This window comes from Chanos chanos, chromosome 12, assembly GCF_902362185.1.
Source record: "Chanos chanos chromosome 12, fChaCha1.1, whole genome shotgun sequence".
NCBI lineage: Eukaryota > Metazoa > Chordata > Actinopteri > Gonorynchiformes > Chanidae > Chanos > Chanos chanos.
The window spans coordinates 8,283,451-8,289,450 of NC_044506.1; positions in this window are offsets into that span (position 1 = coordinate 8,283,451).

A 6,000-nucleotide genomic window follows, 5' to 3' on the forward strand; every position below is an offset into this window, starting at 1 on the left:
GAAAAGGTATTTTATTCAGTATTCCCCTCATGTTACTCCACGTGACAAGGGAGAATTACTCACAAGTTACTCCGAGGCTGGTGTAAAACAACCTAAATCAAAATACATCTAAATCAAAACATAATGATATAACACATACAGAAATAAAGAGACTGCATGTTGGTATTAGAGAGACATTGTTAAGACTAGTTTAAGATCTTATGTTAAATATATATTTTAGATATTTATTATATTTAAGGTGTGAGAAGTAGAGTTTGACACTTTTTCTGAGGTAACAGACTCTTTGGGCTGTTTTACAGTTTTTTTTTTTTTTTCCTCCACTAACAAATTGCCTCGATGCATTTTCAAAGGACTGTACCAAAGTGCAAAACGTTCAACTAAAGCATGTTACTGAGCCGAACGTCTCCACGTTAGGACTGACGCTGGTTGGCACTGAGACGTGAAAAAAAGTCGGTCATGACAGAGGATAAGAGAGAGAAACTATCACAACACGAGGGGCGGGGGGGGGGGGGCAGTATGAGTGGAGATTACTGCGCTGTTTTGAATCATTGCATTAACATACGAGGAGGCTCGTTCCAACACACAGCTGATTCAGTTACTTAAAGGGAAACTGAATCACAGATAAGGAACCCTGGATTGGAGTGGAAACAAATCTTCCTTCACCCTGTGGTTGTGTAATGGATAGAGAGTGGTGGAGATGGGAGAGAAAGGGGGATTTCTTTATCTGACCCGTCTTAAATTTGGAATGGTCGTTTAGAATTGTGTAGGGTGGTTTAGAAAGACTTTGTAGAATGACTTGGACGCTGGTGATGAGAAACGGGAAGCAGGAGGTCCTGAGATGTGGCTTAACCATGTTTAACGCAGACGCATGAGGAAGGGAACACTAGCTAAGAGATAACGTCAGTCTTTAGCAAAGGCCCAAACAAAGTGACAGACGACAAGGTCGTTTTTGCTCCTCAGAGAGGTTTGCGAAATGTTCTGGATAAATAATATTGTCACGAGAGCCATGCATTCTGACCACAACACACGGAAGCCCTCTTTAAAGCAAAGAGTTTGATCCTCTTTTTTGGGTCATATGTGAGTAGATAGCCCACAGTGTGCTACAGGTAAATTATCTAAGATTTTAACAATTGAACCTCTATGCAATCATCCCACTCTGAGCTCCGTTGCCCGGCCAGCAGTTCTTTGATAACTCCCCTAGTGGCTTTGAAAGAGAGAGAACGGGCAGACAGTTACTTTAACATCCACTCACAAACGCCTTCCAAGAGACAGTTTGTCTTTGGTTTATTTACACTACACCAGTAATCTAATGCATAGCCTATTTAAGGTCTTACGTGAGAATGTTAAGTTTACCTTGGCGGGAAGAAACAAGCAATTTCCTTTTCTTTTTTTTTCTTTTTTTTTTGCATTCTTCCTGTTCAAACCTGATGTGGTTGATTTGATTGATTTTCATGGAATTATCCATATTATCCTATTTTGTTTACAATTCATGGTGTAATCTTTTTTTTATTATTATTTTGTTATCTGTGTTTTAAATAGTTTTTTTTTTTTACATAATTGTTCTCAAATATGGAACCTACGCAGACTGCTTTTGTTTATTTACCTTGTTTATTTTAAGTATCCTACGAGAGTACTACATTTTGTTTGTGATTCGTGATTGACGTAATTAATATCAAGTGTGTTGCTTTGATTGCTTGTCTAGAATTGATTGTTTTTCAAAAGCAGTCAGTTTGCACTTGGTACATGTTTTTTGAATCTCGAATGACTAATTGAGTCAGTAACTCGTTTAAAAATAGATCATTCAAAAAAACTGTAACAGCTTGAACAGTTCAGAGGTCAATTTTTGCAAATGTATTCACTCTTTTGCAAAAAAAGAAAAAAAAGAACAAAAAAAACAAAAAAAAACCCAAAACAAAACAAAAAGAAAACAACTTGTGTGTTTTTTGTCTGTTGTCTTCCAAAGCAACAACATTGTTTCAGGAAATGCACTTATACGGTCGAAAGAAACTGTAAAGTAAGTAATTTGCATCTTTAATGTTATATATAAATCAATAAGTTTCTCTTTTTCAGAGTATTGTCTGTTCCATTAATACCACAGCACAACCGAGTTTAGCTAAGAGCTGAGATCTATAACTAAGATAAGAAAAGAAATGACATGTATAACCATATGGTCCTTATCGTCATGCATCTTATTTGGAATCTTTTTTTTTTTTTTTTTATTTCTTAAATTCCAACGCAGTAAAACACCAATTTATTTTGCATCAACTATACTTTGGAGATATGAGACATATGTGACATAGTTGCGTCAGTCCCTTGTTTTGGCACCATTTTTCTTGTCATATTTGTCTACTTCTGAGACAAGCTGCTTTTGCTTTACTGATACGGAGGTTGCGTCTTTGTGTTGGCAGTTTTGCACTTTGGACCAGTAATTTGAAAAAAAAAAAAAAAAAAACAGGCACGTACATGAAATGTTCCACCGAATTCCTCTGTCACTGAGTGTAATAATTAATCATTAACATTATATGACTCCACTCATGAATCCTCATGAAATATGCATGTATACAAGTTTATCTTTTCTTGCTATGGTTACCGCGTTCCTGTATATCCGATTAGGTTGGCACATAAGCTAAACTACCAAATGATTGTAGTGTTATGAAACTTTAGCCGAGGCTGTCAAGATTTTAGATGTTTGCAGTAGATTTAAAAGTGCATTTTGGACGGAGGAAAACAGTGAATGAGTTTTAGACTTAATAATTTTAGCTCCACACTCTCTCTCTCTGTCTCTCTCTCTCTCTCTCTCTCTCTCTCTCTCTCTCTCTCTCTCTCTCTCTCTCTCCGTCTTTGGCGCTGACTGGTGTAGCTCTTGATTGACGGTTTGCTGGCCACTCTGGTTCTGTTCCTGGTTGTGGAGCTAGCGATTTGCATCACAGTTATCTTGTTTGGACTGAGAGTGCTGGCCAAAGGGGGCCTCCAGGTGAGCTCCTTTATTCTCACGCCAACTAGATGTCGTTTGTCATTTCGTGCGCGCAGGAACACCACAAAGAAATCTCAGTCGTCTCCAGACACAGTAAAAGGTACAGAAATCAGTTTACTCGACCCAGTTGATGAGAAATGAGGAATGAAATGACAGCTTATTTGCCGTACGCCACTGCTTTGCAGCCAGTCTGGAGCATTTCCTGTGCGCATAAGCAGTTAAAAATGAAATCATCTGAAAAGCAGGTGTACATTACTGAACTGATAAACTTTCTCTCTATGTCTCTCTCTCTCTATCTCTCTCTCTCTCTCTCTCTCCTTCTCTCTCTCTCTCTCTAGCTGCCCAGTGTGGTGGTGACTCAGCAAGCCGCCAGTCCCAGCCCTGTGACCAGTCCTGTGGTTGAGCCCGTTGTGGTCGCGCCTTCTCGTCCAACTCAGGTACAGGAAACACCTGCTGTATCCGCTGCGTTAAGCCTAGTTGACGCTCGCCGTTGGCACCCTCGCGCACGGCGGCGTGTGCCAAAAGTGACGTCAATGTGACGTCAAGGCGGCGCGCTTTGGCGTCATTTCAGCCAGTCGCTCACCTCTCAGTCATTGTGACCTGGCACGCGCGACGCTGCTGGCGCGTGTGCAAAACGGACGACCTGGAAGCGAGAATCTGTGAGCGGGTCCGTCGTTACACGCGTCTCTACGACCGGTGGCGTAGCCACAAATTTATCTTTGGACGGACCTCGGCGAAAGTGAGCGGCGTAGACTGTATTTTTCTCAGCAGCGACACCTGCCGTTTAGGAGAAGAACGCGGCGAGTCAAACGGGAGTACCAACGGTTATGGCGCCGTGGTGACGTCACGGCTCGCGAGCGCAAAAAGACCGACGCGTTGAGTGTAACGGCGCCTGTGCTACGCTTCAAAAATATGTGATATAAGATATAAATATATAAAATATAAGATACAGTGCAAACATCAGACGGTGATAGGCTAGAAGCATTCTCATCTCATCTGTAGTCGCAATGGTCGTGATGTATTGGTGTTGTACTGTTTTGACTACGTTTAAGGCCAAAAGAGTAAAAGCATGTAAAGTTACCTTCATTTTTCAAACCTGTGCTCTCTCTCTCTCTCTCTCTCTCTCTCGCTCTCTCTCTCGTTAAAGGTGGAGGTGGTGGTTACGGAGCCACAGCCCACTGAAGATGTTCAAACTCCACCCACTGAACCCCAGGTGGAGCCCATAGACTCAATAGAGGAGGCCCAGCCCTGAGCGACCAGAGTGAGGAGGGGGCAATAGGAAGCCAACGGGGACTTTTCAATGGGTTATGAAACTTGGTTTGATATAAAGGTCTCATCCAAATAAGGATAATAACTTTATTACACCTCAAATGATGTGAATTCGTCTTAAAGGGTCCATAATTTGACCGTGGACTCAGCTGGACACCATCATAAGCTTTCTGTGACCATTCTAAAAGTCAGCTCTCACAGTTGTCTCCCTGACCACTGCCATATATGGTCATTAACTTTTATGACTGAATCCATGTCTGAGAACACAACAATGAATTCTGGGTAACAGAGAATATCATGTAAAGTAAAAGAGTCAGAGACTTTTCTCACCGTCTCTGGAATTTCTTCCAAATGTTATGTAGAATACTAGTCACACGCAGTAAGAACGTGAAAGAGATAGATGTAAAATGTGTAAAATATGTGACATAATGTAAAATATGAGTTTCATCTATTCTCTTGTAGGTGATGTAACTGTTACGACCTCTCAAACCACACCACAATTCTGTGTATTATTATGAAGGGCATTTGATGAATATTCAACTTATCCAGCTGTAACCGTAAACAACTTAAGCGCTATGGTCAAGTTATTCTGTAAGAACACTGACAATCCATCAGCCGTTCAGTCCCAGCTGTTTAACTTCTTTCATTCGACTGACCCACCAATGCACGGAGCAGTATAATGGTTTAAACTGGAATTCAGAGGGAATAGGGGAGCTTCTTTTTGTTTGTTTATGTATGTATTTATTTATTTAGCATGTCACATTAACGTTTTTCAGTACACAGTGTTGTGGTAGGCTGCTTAATTTTTTACTGTGAAAAAAAAAAATTGTGATTTAACAGTAGCCTTTTAGAATCTTTCCTAGTGGCTCTGGTTTGGATTTCTTCAGGTTCACTGAGAAATCTTTCAATTTAATAACAGAAAACTAATAAACAAACTGTTCCAGAAAATGCACTCAGTATGTGACGGTAAAACATGAAACAAAAAAACAAACAAACAAACAAACAAAAAAACAACAACATAAATTTCCTTTATGTTCCTTGTTCACGTATGTCATGTTGATAACATGATACAGAACAGTATCATAGCACATTTGCCTTTTCTGTTGATAATTTCATTTTCCAACAAAATGAATGGCTTTTAATACGACTTAAAATTATAAGTATGTTTTGAATGTCTTGGTAAACAGCATATTTATGTATTTTATACTTATAGATCACGTTTTTTTTGTTTTGGTTTTTTTTTGCACTCTTTGGCACTAAAGCCACTCTTCACTTGTCTCCTGGGCCATGTTCACTGTAAAAGTCCCATCAGTGTGACACTGTGTTTGTAATCGTTACTGCTGATGTCCACTAGATGGCGACAGAGGAACCTGAGGTGTAGTGATCAAAACGACTCTAATTTGGTGTTTGGTGTATTGTAAGCATTAAAGAGATCTGTAAATTCAAACTTTGACAAGTATGGTATGACTTGGTGTTTTTTTTTTTTTTTCTTTTTTTTTTCTTCTCCCTCTATCAACCTTATCAAACATATCATGAATTACATCACCATTACAGTTTGAGCGTAATTTTAATCTTAACTTGTCAATAGTCGATAGATTAAATTTATCTAAGAGTACTGTGCCGGTTCACGGCAGTCCATTGTTATGTCAGAAGTGGATGGTTTGTAAAAAGCTTTGTGAAATAAATGAAGCTCAGGCATTGAAATAGCACTTTAATATCATTCACATATGCTCCTGAGCTGATCTACTGGGCCTGCT